The sequence below is a fragment of the Sturnira hondurensis genome, unplaced genomic scaffold (assembly GCF_014824575.4).
Source record: "Sturnira hondurensis isolate 20B ecotype Veracruz unplaced genomic scaffold, ASM1482457v3 Scaffold0000256, whole genome shotgun sequence".
NCBI lineage: Eukaryota > Metazoa > Chordata > Mammalia > Chiroptera > Phyllostomidae > Sturnira > Sturnira hondurensis.
In genome coordinates this window covers 2,358,938-2,376,871 of record NW_028072887.1, presented here as the reverse complement: position 1 = coordinate 2,376,871, position 17,934 = coordinate 2,358,938, and the positions used below count along the sequence as shown (strand labels likewise).

The 17,934-nt window shown below is 35.6% G+C and overlaps 1 protein-coding gene and 1 long non-coding RNA gene across 6 annotated transcripts in view; one reads left to right on the top strand and one right to left on the bottom strand.

Annotated features, from left to right (window-relative positions):
• ZRANB3 (zinc finger RANBP2-type containing 3) overlaps positions 1-17,934 on the top strand; it is a 244,418-nt gene that overhangs the window by 92,153 nt on the left and 134,331 nt on the right. Inside the window, exons 1-2 of one of the 5 annotated variants that reach the window (XM_037070452.1) lie at positions 9,841-9,845; positions 13,153-13,155. The exons of the other annotated variants lie outside the window; for them this stretch is intronic. The gene's annotated coding sequence lies outside the window, so the exon portion shown is untranslated. Of the gene's footprint in view, positions 1-9,840; positions 9,846-13,152; positions 13,156-17,934 lie in introns of those variants that run through there. 5 annotated transcript variants of the gene reach the window in all.
• On the bottom strand, positions 1,499-11,654 carry LOC119003964 (uncharacterized). The gene is made up of 3 exons (XR_005070088.1): positions 11,644-11,654; positions 10,869-10,872; positions 1,499-1,594 (listed from the first exon to the last, which is right to left on the bottom strand). It is a non-coding gene; the product is annotated as an uncharacterized LOC119003964 (long non-coding RNA).

Sequence of the window (17,934 nt, the reverse complement as noted above, 5' to 3'; positions counted from 1 at the left end):
TGTAGGTCCTTGCCTTTCATGACTTTGAGTCATAAAATTGAGCAGTGTGAATTGTCATCTTTGTTCATCTTCTTTATTACTCTTACAAAGTACTCTTCTGATTAGCTCTTCTTGGTTCTTTGCCTTCCCATACATTTTTTAAAATTCTGGTTTTCAATTACACTTGATGTTCAATATTATTTTATATTAGTTTTAGGTATACGTATAGTGATTAGATAGTCATATAATTTACACCATAATCCCCCAATATTTCAAGTACCCACCTGGCAACATACTTGCAATATTGCAATATTATTGACTACATTGCTTATGCCGTACCTTACATCCCTGTGACTATTTTGTAACTGCCAATTTGTACTTAATCCCTTCACCTTTTTCCTATACATTTTAGAATCAGCTTTTCCTTTTATACAAAACAGTTTGCTGGGATTTTTATTGGGATTGCTTTGAATTAGTACACCAAGTTAAGAAGAAACCTTCACAGTGTGAGATTTTGGTCCATGAATATAAAATGTCTCCATTTATTTAGAATGTCTGAGGTTTTTCATCAGTAATTTTTTTTTACTAAGGTATAACTGACATATTAAATTAGTTTCATCATACAACTTAATAATTTGATATTTGTATATGGTTTGAAATTACCACATTATTCATTAACTAAATTTTATTTCTTGTGTTGAGAATTTTTAGATCTATTCTCTTAACAATTTTAAAATATGTAGTAGAGTATTATTAACTGTACTCACCATGATGTATGTTACATCCCTATAACTTATTTCTTTTATAGCTGGAATTTTGTACTTTTGACCCCTTTCACCCATTTCACCCACCCACAGTCCCCTACTTCTGTCAAATATAAGTTTGTCCTCTCTATTGTTGAATTCAGTTTTGACTTTTATTTTAATGTAAGTCAAATCATATGGTACATGTCTTCCTCTGACTTCTTTTGCTTAGCACAGTGCCCTAGGTCCATCCATGTTGTCACAAATAGGAAGATTTTTTTTACTGGTGAATAATAATAGCCTTTATAGCACATTTTCTTTTTTTCTTTTTTTATGGTTCTTACTCTGTTTATTTTTTATATTTATTTGAGTTTTTAATTTTTTATTATATTTTATTGATTATGCTATTACAGTTATCCTGATATTTCCCCCTTTGGTGCCCTCTGCCCAGCATGCTCCACACCCTCAGGCAATCCCCCTACCCTTATTCACATCCACAGGTCATACATGTAAGTTCTTTGACTACTCCATTTTCCATACTATACTTTACATCCCCATTGCTATTCTTTAACTATCTGTTTGTACTTCTTAATACCCTCATCTCTTAATCCATTCTCCCACCTCCTCTCTCATCTCTTTATCTTTAACCATTGGCATTTTAATTATGACGTGTCTTAGAGTGGGCCTCTTTGCCTCCACCTAGTCTGGTACTCTCTGTGCTTCCTGGATCTGTATGTCTGTTTTCTTCACCAAATTAGGGACGTTATCTTTCATTATTTTTTCAAATAGATTTCCAATTTCTTGCTCTTTCTCTTCTTCTGGACACTCTATGAAGCAAATGTTGAATTGCTTAAAGTTGTCCCACAAGGCTGCTTACACTATCTTATTTTTTTGGATTCTCTTGTTCTGATTCATGGAATTTTGCTTCCTTATATACCAAATCATCTATTTGATTCTTGGCTAGATCCACTCTACTGTTGTGTCCCTGTAAATTATTCTGTATTTCAGTTAGTGAATCCTTAGTTTCTGACTGGATCTTTTTTATGTTGCTGAAGTTCTCATGAAGTTCCTTGAGCATCCTTATAACCTGTGTTTTGAACTCTGCATCTGATAGATTGCTTATCTCCAGTTCATTTAGCTCTTTTTCTGCAGTTTTGATCTGTTCTTTTATTTGGGCCATGTTTCTTTGTTTCCTCTTTTTGGCAGCCTCCCTGTGTTTGTTTCTATGTATTAGGTAGAGTCACTTTGATTCCATGTCTTGGTAGTGTGGCCTAATGTAGTAGGTGTCCTGTAGGGTCCAGTGGCATAGCCTCCCCTATCACCTCTTCTGGGTACTTGAGGTGAATCCCTCATGTGGGCTGAGTACACCCTCCTAATATAGTTGAACCTCAGTTGCTGTTAACAAATAAATGGGAGGGATTTGCTCAGGACAGCTGCGGGATTGGCTGTAAAATCTTACCACCAACCTCTGCCCTCCATGGACGATCAGCTGTGCAGAGGTAGGATAGTGTTGGCCTGACGTGGTCTGTAGCCAGTCCACTGGGTGTGCTGGCCCTGGGGACTCCCAGGTGGTGCAGGCCCAGATAAGCCCCAACCTGTGTTTTATCTGGGGCCACCCTGCTGAGCTATAAAGCAGTCTGAGATGGCTACTACTTTTACTGGGATTGGAGATTTCCAGGTGAAGACATACTGTGAATTTAGGCTGCCAGTTTCAGTCTTGTGGCTCACTGAGGCCAGCTGCTGCTTATTTGTTCATGTGCAGAAGAAGCTTGGGTGGGCCTATAAGTTGGGTAAGGCAGAGTCTGTGGGGATCTCCAAGGTGGGTCAAACAGTGTTAGCTAGTTTGATGGAATCTTAGAAACCAGTCTGCCAGTTGTGTGGGGGGAGGGTCTAGAAAAGGTTCTCTGCTTGCCTTGATGCCAGACACCCCAGCCTCCCCCTGCATGCCACTGGTGCCCCTCATGCTGCCTCCCTGGCACCAGAGCCCAGAGGGAGTGAGTCTGAATGAGTAGTTGAGTCTGTGTGTGGATTCTTTAAGAGGAACTGCTTGGGGCTGCAGAAGTTTCTTCCACTGACTGAATTCCCGCTGGGCTTTGCAGCTAGAAGTTGTGGGGACTTACCTTCCTGGCACTGGAACCCTCAGCTGAAGGACCTAGTATGGGGCTGGAATTCCTTGCTCCCACAATATCCCTCCCAAATTTTTACTCACTATATGTGGATTTGGAGCCAGCCTGTTCTGCATCTGTGCCACACCTACCAATCTGGATGGATGTGGTTTTTTAAATTCCATAGTCGTCAGACTTCTGTTCAACTTGAGTTCTGTTGGCTCTGAGTGATGGTGGTTCTATATTTTAGTTGTAATGTTGTAGTAGAGCAAAGAGGCAACCATGTCTGCCTATGCTACCATCTTGACTGGAAGTCTTTTATTTATTTTTTTATTTAACTTTTATTGTATTTTTTCCCATTACCATTTAGTCTCTTTATACCCCCCTCCTAGTAGCCACCACACTGTTGTCCGCGTCCATTAGTCTTTTTAACTTTTTGCTATATCCCTTCACCCTTTCAACCCTTGCACTAACTCATCTACTCTCCATCTACAAGTCTATCTCTGTTTTGCTTGTTAGTTCAGATTGTTCCTTAGATTCCACATAGGAGTGAAATCATATAGCATTTGTCTTTCTCTGACTGGCTTATTTCACTTAATGTAATGTTCTTTAGGTTCATCTTTACTGTTGCAAAGGGCAAAATTTTCTTCTTTTTTATGGCCAGGTAGAATTCCAATGTGTAAATGCCCCATAGTTGTTTTATCCACTCATTTGCTGATGGACACTTTCTCTGCTTTTATATCTTGGTGATTGTAAAAACATTACAGTGAACATAGGGGTGCTTATGTTCTTTCAAATTAGTGTTTTGGTTTTCTTTGGCTATATTTCAAGAAGTGGGATCATTGGGTCAAAAGGTAGATCCACTTTTAATTTTTTGAGGTGTCTACACTGCTTTTTACAGTGTCTGCAGCAGTGTGCATTCCCACCAACAGTGCGAAAATGTTCCTCTTTATCCACATCCTAAACAGCAGTATCTGGAGAAAGAACACATCGATTTATTGATTATAGCCATTCTGTATGTGATGATATGTCATTGTGTTTTTAATATGCATTTCTTTGATGATTAGTGATATTGATCAATTTTTTATGTCTATGACCATTTTTGTTTCCTCTCTGGAGAAGTGTCTATTCAGGTCCTTTGCAATTTTTTTAATTGGGTTGTTTGGTTTTGGTGTTGAGTTTTATAAATTCTTTATAAATTGGATATTGACCCCTCATCAGATGCATCGGCAAATGTGTTCTCCCATTCTTTGGGTTGTCTTTTAATTTTATTGATGATTTCCTTTGCTCTGCAAAAAGTTTTTTGTTTGATGTCCCATTTCTTATTTTTTGCTTTTGTTTCTCTTCTTAGGGAAATATATCTGATAAAAATTTCTACAAGCCATGTCTGAGATTTTGCTGCCTATGTTTTTTTCTAGGATTTTTATGGTTTCTGGTCTAACATTTAAGTCTTTGATCCATTTTTAATTTATTCTTGTATGTGGTATAAAAAGTTGCTCTAGTTTCCTTTTTCCGCACATACCTGTCCAATTTTCCCAGCACCATTTATTGAATAACAAATGTATTTAGCCCAGTGTATGTGCTTACTTCCTCTGTCAAATATTAATGGACTATAAGGGTGTGTGTTTATTTCTGGGCTCTCCTATTTCATTGATCTATGTGTTTGTTTTCATGCCAGTACCAGCCTGTTTTGATTACTATGGCCTTGTAATATAATTTGATATTAGATAGTGTGATGCATCCAACTTTGTTGTTCTTTCTCAGGATATTCTTATGAAGTGCATTTTGCGGTTTCATAGCAATTAATGAAATATTTATTCTAGTTCTGTGAAATAAGACATTGGAATCTCTTTTATGACATTGGAATCTTGATAGGAATTGTGTTGAATCTATAGATTGCTTTGAGTAGCATGGGCATAATGATGTTAATTTTTCCTGTCCATGAACATAGCATATGCTTTTTATCTTCTTTCATTTGTTTCTTCACTTCTTTTTATTTCTTTCTTCAGTGTCTTATAATTTTTTAAGTACAGTAGGTCTTTTACATCATTGGTTAGATTATTCCCAGGTATTTCATTCTTTTTGAAGCAATTGTGAATGGGGTTGTTTTCTTAATTTCCCTTTCTGTTAGTTTGTTACTGGCATACAAAAATGCAACTAATTTCTGTATATTAATTTTGTATCCTGATACTTTTCTGAATTCATTATCAGATCTAGTAGTTTCTTGGTGAAATCTTTGGGCTTCTCTGTGTACCTTATTGTGACATCTGCCAAAAAAAAAAAGACAGTTTTACTTCTCCCTTTGCAATTTGGATGCCTTTTATTACTTTCTTTTCTGATTCTCTGGCTAGAACTTCCAGTACTATGTTGAATAAGAGAGGTGGAAGCAGACTTCCCTGTCTTGTTCCCCATCTTAAAGGAAACGCTTACAGTTTTTACCCATTTTTTTATGATGCTGTCAGTGGGTTTGCTGTGTACAGCTTTTATTATGTTTAGTTATGTTCCCTCTATTCTCACTTTGCTGGCAGTATTTATCATAAATGGGTGCTGGATTTTATCAAAAGCTGTTCTGCATCTATTGATATGATCATGTGATCAGGTTAAATGGCTGCAAATTTTGTACTTTGACCCTTTAAGAAGCTCTCTGTGTCTTCTGTTGTCTCTACATGACAAACAGAAACCCTGTTGCTTTTCACAGCTGAATAATATCTAGGTTCCTTTCTGGCTCTGGTGCTGTAAGCTAGGGAGCCCAGTTTTGGAGCCCACATTTCTCAGGGGAACCCCCCTGGCCACTGAAACATCCCTCCATGAATTCATCTGCTGCCAGTGGGAGCCCAGTCAGCCCTCTGGCACTTCTTCTGCACTCCCTACTAGTCATGTTGTGGTGAAGTAGTTTCCTCTGTCTGTGGTTATAAGGCTTCTCTCGAGCTAGTGTTGAGTTAGTTATTCAGAATCATTTCTCTATGGTTTGTAGTAATGCCAGATTGGTCCTGGAAGGAGGTTACTGTAGCTTCCACTTACTCCTCTTCCATCTTGGATCAATTTGTATCACACTTTCTTTATCCATTCATTCATCAGTGGAGACTTAGGTTGTTTCCGTACCTTGGCTATTGTGAATAGTGCTACAGTGAACATGGGGGTGCAGATATCTTTTTGAATTAGTGTTTTTGTTTTGTCTTCTTTGGATAAATACCTAGAAGTGGGATTGTGAATCCTAAGATAGTTCTATTTTTAACTTTTTAGGAAATTCCACATCATTGGTGGAAAAAGAAAAGCACACTGGTGCTTTTGGTAAAGCACCAGTGTGCTTTTCTTACAACAGTAACAATGTACCACTTTCCCTTTTCTCCACATTCTCACCAATATTTGTTATTTCTTTTCTTTTTGATGTTTAGCCATTTTAATAGGTATAAGATGATATAGCTTTGTGGCTTTGATTTGCATTTCCCTGATGATTAGTAATCTTGAGCAGCATCTTTTATGTACCAGTTGGCTTCTTTGGAAAAGAAGTTTTATACATCTGTATGTCTTCTTTGGAAAAATGTCTGTTCAGATCCAGAACCCATGTTTTAATCAGATTGGTTGGGGTCTTTTTGTTTTGTTTTGTTTTTGCTTTTGAGTTGTATAAGTTTTTTATATGTTTTTTAGATATTAGCTCCTTATCAGATATATGACTTGCAAATATTTTTCTCCCATTTGATAGGTTGCTTTTTCATTTTGATGATGGTTTCCTTTTTAGTTTGGCATAGGCTTACTTGTTTATTTTTGCTTTATTGCCTTTGATTTTAATATGACATCTAAAACATCATCACCAACACAGATATCAAGAAGCATATCGCCTATGTTTTCTTCTAGCTCTGTGGTTTCAGGTCTTATATTTAAGTCTTTAATTCAATTTTTGTGTATAGTGTAAAACTGCAGTCCAGTTTTATTCTTTTGCATGTGGCTGTCCACCATTTATTGAAAACTCTCTTTCTTCTCCATTTTATCAGGTTGACCAAAGAGTTCATTTGGTTTTTTCCGTAGATGGCTCTAGTAGTGCTTAGTTGTCTTTAACTTCATTTGAAACAACGTTTTTTATTATATTGTAACAGTTGTCGTATCAGCCTGTATTTCAAAAAAACATCAAAATTGGTGAATTTTTGTGTAGCCATTTGAATATTAAAGATAGAAGAAAATAACATTTCCAGCATGTTATGCTTTATTATTTCAAGAAAGGTAAAAATGCAAAAAAAGATCTGTGCAGTGTATGGAGAAGGTGCTGTGACATAGAACATGTCAAAAGTGGTTTGCAAAGTTTCATGCTGGAGGTTTCTTGCCAGACGATGCTCCACAGTCGAGCAGACCAGTTGAAGCTGATAATGATATCAAATTGAGACATTAATTGAGAATAATCAATGTTCTACCATATTGAAGATAGCTGGCATGCTCAAAATGTCCAAATCAATAAAGTTATTGGTGACAATGAAAAATTATCTTCTATTTTACAGAAAAAACTGAACAGAAAATGCTGTTGAAGTTCCAACAGCAATTGCACTGCTTATGTAAATTGCTTTGGGTAGTATGGACATTTTAATGATATTAATTTTTCCAAGTCCTTAGTACAGAATATCTTTTCATTCATTTGAGTCTTCTTCACTTTTTTATTAATGCTTTAATATTTCAGTGTACAAATCTTTCACCTTTGTTAAGTTTATTTCTAGGTATTATATTGTTTGTGATGTAATTATAAGTGGGATTTTTTTAATATATATATATTTTTATTTAACTTTTGTTCAAGTACAGTTTATAAGTGGGATTTTTGGCTTAATATCTCTTTCTGATAGTTTCTTGTTACTGTATAGAAGTGCAACAAATTTAAAATTTTTTCTTAATTTCAAGTATATATTTATTAATATTAGAGAGAGAGGAAGTGGAAGGAGAAAAAGAGAGAGAAATATCAGTGTGAGAGAGAAACATCAATCTACTGCCTCCTGTATGTACCACAACCAGGGCAGACCTGCAACCCAGGTACATATCCTGACTCAGAATTGACTGTGCACCCTTTTCATGTGCAGAATAATGCTCCAAACAACTGAGCCACTCAGCTAGGGCAGATTTTTTAAATGTTGTTTTTGTGTCCTGCAACTTTCCTGAATTTGTTTATTAGTTCTAAGGTTTTTATTATGGAATCTTTTAGGTTTTTTATATACAATGTCATGTTTACAATCTATGTATCTTTTACTTCCTTTTCTTGTATATACAGTTCTTCTAGTATAATGTTGAAAAGGAATGGTGAGACAAGAAATCCTTACCTTGTTCCCTATGTAATCATGAAAAAGTCCACTTTCTCTCCATTAAATATGATGTTAGCTGTGAGGTTTTTTGTTTTGTTTTTTAATCTTCACCTGAGGATATGTTTATTGATTTTAGAGAGAGAGGAAAGGAGGGTGGGGGGAGAGAGAAGCATCAATGTGAGAAAAAAACATCAATCTGTTGCCTCCTGTACACATCCCCACCAGGGATCGAACCTGCAACCTAGGAATGTGCTCTGACTGGGAATTGAACCTGTAACCTTTGTTGTACAGGACAATGCACCAACCAACTGAGCCACTCAGCTAAGGCTGTAGGATTTGTTTGTTTACCAAATTGAGGACATTCCCTGGTATTCCTAGTTTCCTGTTAGCTTTGGTCATGAATGGGTGTTGGATTTTATCAAATGCTATTTCTGAATCTATTGCTATGATCACATGATTTTTTCTTTGTTTAGTCCATTGTTGTGGTAGATTACATTTAATTGATGTTTAAATGCCAAACCAGTCTTATATACTTAGGATAAATTCTACTTCATCATGTTATATAATTCTTCTTATATATTATTTGATTTGATTTGCTAATATTTTGTTGAGGACTTTCATATCTGTGTTCATAAGAGGTATTGGTTTGTAGTTTCCTTTCTTGTAATAGCTTTGTCTGCTTTTGGTGTTACGGTAATACTGATCTCAGAGAATGAGTTAGAAAGTGTTCCTTTTGTTTTCTAAGGTCAAAGCTGAATAAAATGAAAGCAGCCATTGTTTTTTGCCACTAGAGTTATATTCCTAAAATTCTCAATTTTTTCTGTTTCCTATAGAGTAAAGCTCTTCACAAGCCACCCACTACCTCTTTCTTACATTCTTTTCTTCAGCTCTTCTCCAGCTTAAATTTTAGTGACATTTTCATCTTTCTACTTATTGTAATATCTCCCACTTACTACCAGTGTCATATTGGATGGGTTAATTAATCTCTGTGCCTCAATTTTCTTGTGTAAAGTAGAGAATAATAATGCTTTTTTCATGAGATTAGTTCTGTAAGGGATGGGACAAATACAGCTTTTCATTTTCCTCTTTTCTGCTATTCCAATACACTGTCTTTATGCTTTGATATCTGTATATAGGCTGTTCTTTTTTCTGATTAATTCCTTTTCATTTGTATTCAGGCCTTTCTGAAGCCCATCTAATAAAATTATCTTTCAAAATTTTCTTGAATTATGACTTCCTCTGTATCACTATCCTTGGTGCCTTTTGGTTGTTCTGTGCTTTTACTTCTACTGTAGTTTGAATTATGTTCTACTGTATGTGCTTCTCTGCCATAAGTTGAAACTCCTAGGACTTAAGCCGTGTCTACCCAGCTGTGTCTGGGAAATAGTACATTCCCGATTAATGCCTTCTGAGTGAATGAATAAGAGAGGGGAAAAAGAAAGAACTTGGACATCTTGTCTACTAGTCACAAGTATTTTAAATTAGTTCCACAACTTTATACTACCCACCTTCAGTTGTCCTTAGACCATAAAGGCAATGGAGATATGATTCATTTAAGTGAGTTTTGGAGCATGGAGATATATTTTTAAAAATTTATTAAAATGTCTATTAAGAGTTTTCTTGCTGTCCTTCAAGTCATTTTCAGTCTCAAGTTCTTTATCTTGAATAGTAGCAACATAAAAATACAACTGATTGCATTTTCAATTTTAATGAAGTTTACCCTGATTTCTTTGGAGGCTGATGTAATTTTGTTTATTGCTCCTGCTGTTTTGCACAGCTGGGTTATTACAATGTTCTCTCAATAGTCTTGGACAAAATTCAAATTGAAAAGCAGAGGTGAAAGCAATGATGAGTTAAACCCTACCCAGATAAAGTCAGACACAAAGCACCTTCCTGGAATATAATGTTTGCTATTCACAAAAGTGTTTGAAAGGCACAAAGCACTGCTGCTATTATCTCACTCTAAATCACTGTCATTATACATTAACACTTCCAAGGCTATTGTAAGAAGGATGCTGCAAACATTCCTGTCTCACCAGTCTTTATTAAATGGATTGTTCTTAATGAATAGAAATTATTTAAAATCAGGAGGAGTGGTTAAAATTAACCATCAGCCTATAATCTGCTTTTCCTTTATAGTAATGGGCTTATATTTCCACAAAACTTAAAATCTCAAAGGAGCCCCTGCTGCACTGGGAACTGAACAATTATGAATATACATAAAGGCTGCAGACTTAGAGAGTAGGTAAGGATTGTTATCAGTCCAGGTCTTACTTCTTTACGTTAGAACACTTTAAAGCCATTTTCTTTTAGCAATTGATTAATTGACCTTTTACTACTATATTCAACAAATAAATATTGTGGAAGGTCTTCTCTTTGATAAACTTTTGGGAATATAGTTTAAAAAAACATGCCCACTTTCTGAGAAGCTTTTATCCAGGAGTGAAAGGGTGGGGGTGTATGTCTCTGTGTGATCCATGAAAAAGGTAGGATACTAGAAATGTTGGAAATGAAGTTTATAATATAAATTTTATGGTACTTTTATAGAAGAAACCATTAATTTCAGCTTAAGTCAGAGGCTTTGTGAAGGAGGTAAGTTTGAGGTGGGCCTTCAAAAAGAAGTAAGTAGAAATCAACACTGAAAAAAAAAGAAGAATTGAATTTATTGACTGGGAAACATTTCATGGTTCTTGTGTTGTATTTCAGAGAATTCTACTTCACAGACCTGGGGTTAGACGAAAGGTATGGGAATGTGAGGATTCTACTTTACTTCAGCCAGGGCTGCCTCGCTTTTTTAGCTTTATAAATGTTGAGTTTCTGTGTAATGTTTTCTTTGAAGACAGCTTACACTGCTTTTTTAAAATTAAAGAACTGTTTTTCTAGATTCTTAGTGCCTCCTTTTTGTATATAAGTGATGTGAAGTATGTATCTTTCTTAACCTGTATCTAATTTTACTGTGACCCAAATTTTTAGTAGAATAATTCAATCTTTTGCATTTTCTGAAAGTTTTGATATCATTTTCTTCTTTTGAGCTCTAAAATTGGACAGCTTAATTTAGAGATTTATTTATTTAATAATAATATTTCCCTGTTTGAAATCTTATGTATTTTTATATTTTCTTGATTATACCATTACAGTTGTCTTATTCCCCCCTTCATTCCCCTCCACCCTGCACACCCCCTCCCCCACCATTCTCCCCCTTTTGTTTATGTCCATGTATCACAATTTCTTTAGATTCTGTATTTCCCATACTATTCTTGCCCTCTCTCCTGTCTATTTTCTACCTACCGTCTATGCTACTTATTCTCTGTACTTCTCCCCCCTTCTCCTCCTCCCACTCCCCTGTTGCTAACCCTCCATGTGATCCCCATTTCTATGGTTCTGCTCCTGATCTAGCTGTCCTCTTAGTTTGCTTTTGTTTTAGGTGTGGTTGTTACTAACTGTGAGTTTGCTGTCCTTTCACTGTTCATATTTTTATCTTCTTTTTCTTAGATAAATCCCTTTAACATTTCATATAATAAGGTCTTGGTGATGATGAACTCCTTGAATTTGATCTCATCTGAGAAGCACTTTATCTGCCCTTCCATTTTAAATGAAAGCTTTGCTGGATAGAGCAATCTTGGTTGTAGGTCTTTGGATTTCATGACTTGGAATACTTCCTTCCAGCTCCTTCTTGCCTGTAAGGTCTTTTGAGAAATCAGCTGACAGTCTTATGGGAACTCCTTTGTAGGTGACTGTCCCCTTTTCTCTTGCTACTTCTAGGATTCTCTCCTTCAACTTAATCCTGCGTAATGTAATTATGATGTGCCTTGGGGTGTTCCTTCTTGGGTCCAACTTCTTTGGGACTCTCTGAGCTTCCTGGATTTCCTGGAAGTCTATTTCCTTTGCCAGATTGGGGAAGTTCTTCTTTATTATTTGTTCAAATAAGTTTTCTACTTGTTGCTCTTCTTCTTCCCCTTCTGATACCCCTATAATTCAGATGTTGGAACGTTTAAAGATGTCCTGGAGGTTCCTAAGCCTCTCCTCAATTTTTTGAATTCTTGTTTCTTCATTCTTTTCTGTTTGTTCATTTTTTTCTTCTTTCTGGTCCACTCCCTTGATTTGAGTCCCAGTTTCCTTTCCATCACTATTGGTTTCCTGTGCATTTCCCTTCATTTCAATTAGTTTAGCCTTCATTTGTTCCTCTAATTTGTGACTAAAATCAACCAGTTCTGTGAGCATCTTGATCGCCAGTGTTTTGAACTGTGCATCTGAAAGTTTGGCTATCTCTTGGTCGCTTAGAATTATAGGCTCTGGGACTTTGAGCTGTTCTTGAGCCATAATGTCTTGGTCTGTTCACACCTGTTATGTATGAGGGGCAGAGCCTTAGGTGTTCACCAGGGTGGGGCCACTCAGGTTGCTGGGTTGTGATGCTATATTTGGGTTTGGGTCAGAGAGGGGCAATGGTGTGTGTTCTGCTCTCTCTCCAATTTCAGTCCCTTCTGCCACTTCCCACAAGCAAATTGGGCCATTCTGGTTCTGGTTCCCGGGTGTGTGGGCTTGTGTATCCTCCAGGGCCCTGTGGGTCTCTCCAACGAACTCTCCTGGCATCTTGACCCTGAAAGTCTTTCCAATTTGTGCTTTCAGGCTCTAATTCCCATCACTGAGACCTTAGCCTGAGCAGTCTGTCTCACTGTTCGCTCCTTTGCTTGGTTTATCTGTGCTCGAATGTGTGGTCATGGTCAACCAGCTGCCCTGCACCCTCACTGGTTCCACCCGTTGCCACCCCACTGCTGGGATCCACCAACTTCTGCTTGCGTACCTGGGTTGATCTGACCAATCTTTCCTGCCTGACCCTACTTCACCACTGACTCCACTCCTCTTACCTGTCTGGCTGAATGGTTTGTTGTTGTCAGACTTCCATACAGTTCAATTTTGTGTGTTTTGGCTGCATTTTTATTACTAAAACTTTGTTGTCTTTAAACTTGATTGTGCGAGGAGGCACAGTGTTTCCACCTACGCCTCCATCTTGGCCGGAAGTCCTGAAATCTTATGTTTTTAAGCCTATAGGAAGTGAGGTACTTCTGAAGAGTCAAGGTTTTTTGGACAACCAAGGATCCAAATTTTGTTTACCATAATAATTTCAAAGTGAACATTTTTCAACTGTTCTCTTTATATTCCTTCTTTAAACATTATTTACTACCTACCCACAATATAACTTTTTCAGTTTATCAGGGTTATCAACTACTGAGATAAGTCCTTTTCTTAAATCTCTTAGACTATTTTAAATTACATGTCTGCTGCTTATTTTTCATTTGTGCTACTCCAAGACCTTTCTCATCCCTGTGCTAAATGAGTTTCCAAAAATGTCTCTATTTTAATTAATATTAGCATGAGACTATTAATGATAAATGATATTACAAAGCATAAAGTAAATGCTATTGAATGAATATTCTTGTCACTTTTCAATATATTTTTATTTTTTATTTTATTAATTACTTTATTGTTGTTCAATTACAGTTGTCTGCATTTTCTCCCCACCCATCCCCCCCAACCCCATCCAAATCCACCTCCCTCCCTTGCTTCTACCCTTCCCCTTGGTTTCTTCTATGTGTCCTTTATAGTAGTTCCTGAAAATCCTTCTTTCCACTGTCCCTTATGCCCACCCCTCTGGCTACTTTTAGATTGTTCTTAATTTCAATGACTCTGGTTATATATATATTTTTTTTGCTTTTTTCTTTTGCTGATTATGTTCCAGTTAAAGGTGAGATCATATGGTATTTGTCTTTCACCACCTGGCTTATTTCACTTACCATAATGCTTTCCAGTTCCATCCATGCTGTTGCAAAGGGTATAAGCTCCTTCTTTCTCTCTGCTGTGTAGAATTCCATTGTGCAAATGTACCATAGTTTTTTGATCCATTCATTTACTGATGGGTACTTAGGATGGGCACTTGGCTATTGCAAATTGTGCTACTACGAACATTGGGGTACATAGGTTCCTTTGAATTAGTGTTTCATGATCCTTAGGATATAATCCCAGCAGTGGAATTGCTGGGTCAAAAGGCAGTCCATTTTTAGTTTTCTAAGGAAATTGCATACTGTTTTCAATAGTCGCTGCACCAGTCTGCATTCCCACCAACAGTCCACTAGGGTTCTCTTTTCTCCACAGCCTCACCAGCACTTGTTTGTTGACTTGTTTACAATGGCCATTCTGACCAGTGTGAAGTGGTATCTCATGGTTTTAATTTGTATCTCTCTGATGACTAGTGATGCTAAGCATCTTTTCATGTGTCTCTGGGCCCTCTGTCAGTACATTTTAATTAAAATCCCATATTTTAGGTTATTTCATAATATATCATTAACTCATCAATTGAGTTGGTTATCTTACTTTATAAATTTTAACATTAACTCCTAACATTGATTACTTTTTTATTCCAACATTTCCATAATATTTTGTTCTTTTCTTTACCGTATTGGTTTATGACATAGTGTTAGCTAGGAATTTAACGAAGTATTTTCTCTACTTCTCATGTCACTAATACTTCAGTAAAATAAAGTCAAGCCCAGGTTTGATCTTAACATTGCATCTTCCTCATGAAAATTGCTTTCTGTTATTTATTATTTATTGTTCTAGTCATTAATACTGTTCAAATAACAATTATTTTAATTCTAAACCAAATTTGAATTTATTTCTTAGGAAGATTTTTTTAGATGGCATTTTCATTAAATTTTCTGAAGTTGAGATATATTACATGTTCTTTAGTCAACTGGTTCCACAAAACCAGTCATTTTTTAATTTTGACATGATAGTATTTAATAAATGAGGAAAGTGACTTGTATATGATGGCATTGTAATTTTGACATATCTCTTTTTATAGATTAAAATTGAATTCTTTAATAATTGATGAGCTTTATACTTTTGAGCCTTTTCTGTATGTAGATTGATTTAAAACATTTAGAGCCATTATTAGTGCTATAGTAAAGGACAAAAGAAAAGAAATAACAGAGAAGTTTATCCAATAATGTACTTAGTTATATTGGGAAAACAAGCAACATCCCTATGCAATAAAAAATGTCAAACAAAATATATTTCACCTTGCTTAATATCTCCCTGGTGTTCATATATCATTGTACTACAGGAGAAAGTATCTGTAACTATATCTAATTTAGGAACTTCTGTTCTAAGAAGAAAACTATATAGCTTGGACCCAGGGAAATCTACCTTATGGTTGTTTTCTTAGACCAAATAAAAGTCATTTTTATAAATAATTCTCTAAGCATAAGACTTAATTTTTAAGTAATAAGTACTTTCTTTAAAAATCTATGGTTTTTCTGAACTTCTGAACTATTGAGATTACCAATCTACATTATTCTGTCATTATCTTTTATTTATTCATATTTTATCTTAGTAGTGTGCTATTTGAATGAATAATGCATATTAATCTGAGCATTTCACATTTTAGTTTTCTGTTTCTTATTTTTTTTCCTAGATTTTATTTATTTATCTTTAGAGGGGAAAGGAAGGAGAGAGAGAGAGAAATATCAATGTATGGCTGCCTCTGGTGTGTCCCCTGCCGGGAACTGGCCCGCAACCCAGGCATGCGCCCTGACTGGGAATCGAACCGCGATCGTGTGGTTTGCAGGCCCGCGCTCAATCCACTGAGCTACGCCAGCCAGGGCTATTTCTTATTTTTTAGTAGTCCTGTTTTTGTGTGTGTTTTGTATTTTTTATACCTGTTAAAAAACAAAATTCAACCAAGTAAATTTGAAGATCTACTTGGCTTTATTTAGCAATTCATGAATCTGGAAGCTTCCCATCCAGCAACTGGAAGGGCACTCTGAGAGGTTGTACAGAATGGAAGGTTTTAATAGCAAGAAAGGTAGGGCAAGGTAGTCATTAACAAAAGAGTGGATCATTTGGGGGCCTGGACATCTTTTCTTTGGGGGGAAAGAAAGGGTTTTGATTTTATATGGAGGATGGAAAGGGGCCACCATGATAGCTTATGATACTGGTGCTTGGCAAAAAAAATTCCGGACTGGTTGATTAAGATTATGTTTCTGGAAGAGGTTGAAACTGCAGTTAGATCGGGTATTATATATAGGTTTGATATCACTGGCTTTTACCGTGAATTGGTGCCATTTGGCATTTCTGCTTTTCTTTATCATACCTAAGCAAATTTCAACAGCAGTTTTAATTTTTGGTTTACATACCATATCTTTTCTTAGAATGATTAATTGATTTTTCAGCCTATATAATCATGAACTTCCCTCAGTTTCAGCAATAATACTCCAGCCTAATCTGAGCTTTGGTGGCCATCCTTTATGTTTTAACTTTTGAGAGCTATCTACCCAATTTATTAGGGTTTTATATTTAGTCAGTAGTAGCATTTTGGCGACTGGTAGAAGTTGTGATTGGAAAAAAATACAATAAATATTAAACTTTTTTTAAAAGTTGCAGTTAGCATTTTGTTGAGTCTTATTTTGTTATCTTTTTATTTTATGTAAGCAATTAAAATGAGTTAATCCTTTTAAGAAATTTCTTATGAGACTTCCTTTTTATTTTCTTTGTAATATATATAAGGCCAATCTTAAAAGGGTCTCAGTTCTGAGCCTGAGCAGTGAATCTCTAACATTGCTTGATTAACACTTTCAAAAATTAATGGATCGAGATTTCAAGTTGTTTTCTAATGGTTCTAAAGTGATTGCTGTGTATCAACATAAGAACAGACAGATTAATATAAGTACTTGTTCAACTGAAAGCATTCTAATAACCTTGCAAAAATTTTGTCTCTTAACTATTGATTGATTTGCTTTTGATTAGCTTGTATTTCATCCCTTATTTTGAAAGCAGAAATAGTTTTCCTTTTGTCATAAATAAGTGGTGGCCTTACTTATTTACTTCACTGCCACCACAATTCTTTGTGTTCTGTAACTGAAGAGAGTATTACTTATACATACTGATCTGGGTTGTAACACAAGATTCTTTATTCTCAAGTCTGTTGTCTTCAAATTAATCATAGAGTTACCACCTAAAAAAGGATATAAGGCACCACACTCTAATTATTTACAATGCTAAGTAAGGGATTTATTCCTCTTATCTTTTACAAAAATCTCTAGCTGAATTGATCTGTAATTGTTAATGGCAATAATCAGTTTGCCAAGTGCAAATATTTATTGTTTACTCTTTGTTTCTTAGTTCTTGTTTTCATATACTTCTGAAAGACTTTGTTTACATTTATGATCAGTACATTTATAGTATTATTGTACAACGTGAAATATTTTATACTTTTGTATTTTTCTTTACTTTAAGAATGCACTATACTATATGATTTCTGTGTTCATTATTAGAAATTTTGGTGATGTAAGTTATTTATTCTTCTAACTGTTAAATAGTAAGTTTTATCATAGCTGCTTAAATATAGTACTTTAATTGATTGCCTAAAGTAACATATAATCAAAGCAATGTACAAATTAGATCTCCTTTAAGAGCTTTTATTAAACTTTTAAAATGAGTATTTTTCTATTAAATTGTTAGTTCTTCTAAATAGATTAAGCTTAAGCCAAGCTGTACATTTTTTTCATCTTCATAGAGGTGTAATATCTATTTATTGAAAATTTTCTTTTTTTAAAATATATTTTATTGATTATACCATTACAGTTGTTCTATTCCCCCCCTTCATTCCCCTCCACCTGCACATTCCCTCCCCCACCATGCTCCCCCCCTTAGTTTATAACCACGTGTTTCAAGTTCTTTAGATTCTATATTTCCCCCACTATTCTTGCCCTCCCCCTTATCTATTTTCTACCTACCCTCTATGCTATTTTCTGTGCCTTCTCTCCCCGCCTCCTC